This window comes from Loa loa (genome assembly GCF_000183805.2).
Source record: "Loa loa unplaced genomic scaffold supercont3.442, whole genome shotgun sequence".
NCBI classification, from domain to species: domain Eukaryota; kingdom Metazoa; phylum Nematoda; class Chromadorea; order Rhabditida; family Onchocercidae; genus Loa; species Loa loa.
Genome location: NW_018108622.1, coordinates 26,123 through 29,513, shown reverse-complemented (window position 1 = coordinate 29,513; position 3,391 = coordinate 26,123).

Here is a 3,391-nt window from a genome sequence, read left to right as displayed (position 1 = left end):
ATTATTATTATTATTATTATTATTATTATTATTATTATTATTATTATTATTATTATTATTATTATTAATATCATTAGGGTTATCGTTATCACTGTTATCACTAGCGCAATTTTTGTCATGATTTCTGTTTTTTATTGTTATCATTATTATTGTCGGAGCAGTAATAAGGTAACATTATATTATCAGAATATGAAATGAAAAATTGTCCATAGGCTTCTGGAAAATCTTCTATTTGTTGAATAATTAATGACAAATTATTACTTTTGCATGCTACATGCATTTTTTTTATTAATCATTACTTCCCAAGAAAAAAATCTTTACAATTTTTATTTCATCTCTTTTTTTGGTTAGCACAATTTTAAAATATTAAATTCAAATTTAAGCTTATCATTTGATTGATAAACAAATATGTACTTTTGAAATTCGAATACTTATATTTTAAGTCTTTTCTACTAGCATTTCTTTCTTTTCTTTTTTTACAGCTATTTCTAATTTTTGTTTTTAATAGTATAAAAAAACTGAAATTATAGTGCATCATAAATCATCAACAATTCTGTCATCACACTTTTTTGAATTCAAAATAATGTATTAATGTATGTAAGAGATGAGAAAAAAAAAAAGAAAACAGCAAACAGGTAGGCGTTCCTGATAGAAGTACATATCAGAAAATTGAGGAATGCATGATGATATGAGAAGATAAGCATATCCTAACAATGTTAAAAGTGCAAGCTGCATGTTGGATAATGCAGAAAATTGGGGAAAACTTTTTTAGCCACTATTTAATGCGAAATAATTTGTTGTTAGAGTTATTTTTACAAAAAAAAGAAAGGAAACGAAACAAAATAATGATAGTATCATTTTTTCCCACCTTTCTTCTGCTCTTCTAATCTCATCCCAACTTTTTACATCCTGATATTTTTAAAATTTCAGTAAAATTTGCTGATACTTTTCGAATTTCACATTTTTTATAAAAAATTAATCACTTGGAATTAATCTTTGATTAATATATTCTTATCCTGACTAGCATATTTCAATATTTAAATTTAAAAACACTACAATTTTTACATATTTCGATATTTTTGAATTTAAATATTCAAATATGAAAATTTTGAAATTGATTTGTGAATTTGACGGCGGCTTTCAGATTTTTTTCTTTCGTTTTGCTAAATAAATTATTTTTGAATTATTATATTTTTTTTCAATTTCTTTTTTATCAATATAAATTTGAAATAATCAACATTGCACTCAAAATCTCTCTCTGCCTTCCTTTCTCTCTTTTCTCTCTCCATTCTCTCCCTCTCTTTCTCCCACTTTACAATTTTTGGTTTTTTTTTTTTTTTAAAATCTATTTCTATCCTTTACTTATAAATAGAAATATATATAAATAGAAATATAACATTATTCGAAAATTGTAAAGTATATTGATAAAAAAGAAATTGAAAAAAAATATAATAATTCAAAAAAAATAGAAATATAAAAGAAATAAAAAATAGAAATATAACATAAAATATAAATAGAAAGATAACATTATTCGATTGTATCGACTAGTCCATACATCTTATTTAATTCCGCTAATGGAATTTTTCCGCTTTTTTTCTTTAATGCTCAAAAAAAAAAACTTATTTAACAAGGAAAATAAAGCTATCATTCATCGTTTTGTTTATTGTTGCTTGTACTTACTATACTACTAACTAATATTTATTATCACCATCCATCTGTATAACAATAATTATCATTATTATCACTAATTATTATCATGATTATTAATTATTGATGAAAAAAAAAGGGAAAAAAACAATAACAAAAACAAATGTAACGAACAACAAAAGAATTGTCAAACAAAAAATAATAGCTGATGATAGTGATAATAATGATTGTTGTTAATGTGATAATAAACAGTAACAATGAACATGATAATAAATATTAAACAATTAAAAATAAAGTTTTGTCAACAAATGCTAATTTTGGGATTATTTAAATGCTAAATTAGAATTTTTGAAATACTTCAATCGTTCGGTTTGAATTAACAGTAAATTTGATATTGCTAGAAACTGTTACCAATTAATTATTGATTATTTTTAATCATGAAAAAAGCCAAATAACCCATGAAGATTTATACAAATTCGATACTATCTATTAATTCAATTTTCGAATTCTATTTACCAAATAATTCAATGTACACATTTTGAATTATTTTAAAGATAATATAAGGAAAGTAAAGCGGCTTTTTCCTTGCAATGTAATTTTAAATCAATTTCCGATCAATCGATTTTTCATTCAAATCAAATCAAGCAATTTTTTTTAATCCATCAATTTTTCAAATGAATTCACAAATCATTCAAACATTTTCATTATTTCATTTCTCATTTTACCCTTTAAATCCGTTTTTTCACCGGGAAAGATATTACTTTGCATATTATTTCACGCAAAATTTTTATTTTGTGTATGTTATTTTAAAAAAGAAATAAATTTACTAAAAGAGCCAAAAATTACATTAAATTAAAAAAAACTTTTTTTTAAACAATTAGTAATGTTTTTTGTCTTTGTGAACATAAAATAGATTTGTCTAAATATGAAATAGATTTTTAAACGATATCAATTTGCAGTTTGCAGGATAAATTTTTCTTCCACATTTGTTGTTTTCAATTTCTCTTCCACGTTTGTTTTTTTTTTGTTAATTAAATAACCATGCATCAATTAGCTGAAACGGGAAATGAAGCTAACAGTTGCCTGGAAAAAAAAAAGAATAAAAGAAGATGGAAAGAGAATTGAAAGAGAACAGTTGTGCATTCAGAAGAAAAAGAAAAACTTTGTTAACATTTCGATGAAATGAAAAAAAAAAGCGACTGATTAAGTATTATGTATATATATGCCTTCCCTTCCCTTCCCTTCCCTTCCCTCTTTCTTTCTTGTTTTTTTTACTTTAAATATTTGATATTTAAATCTTTTTCTTAAATTTTTAAAATATTTATTAATCCTTCCATTTTTTTCGTGTAATTCAATTACGAATTCATTTATAATATGAAATTTAAAAAAAGCCTCAAAAATATACGGCGAGAATTCTTTCCTTTGATTTATTTTATAAATAATAAAAAAAATTAATCTGTAGTTTTTAGTAACTTTTAAAAAGGATACATTGCAGGATCAAATGTGACATTTATGACATAATTGGTTTCCTTAGTCTTATTGACTGCTATTCTATGAAAAGTTTCGCTCTTGCTTATTCTCAGTGTCAAATTAAAACTATATTATTATTATTACTACTATTATTATTGTTATTATCATTATTATTATTATTATTGTTATTATTATTATTATTATTATTATTATTATTATTATTATTATTATTATTATTATTATTATTATTTATTTATTTATTTATTATTTATTA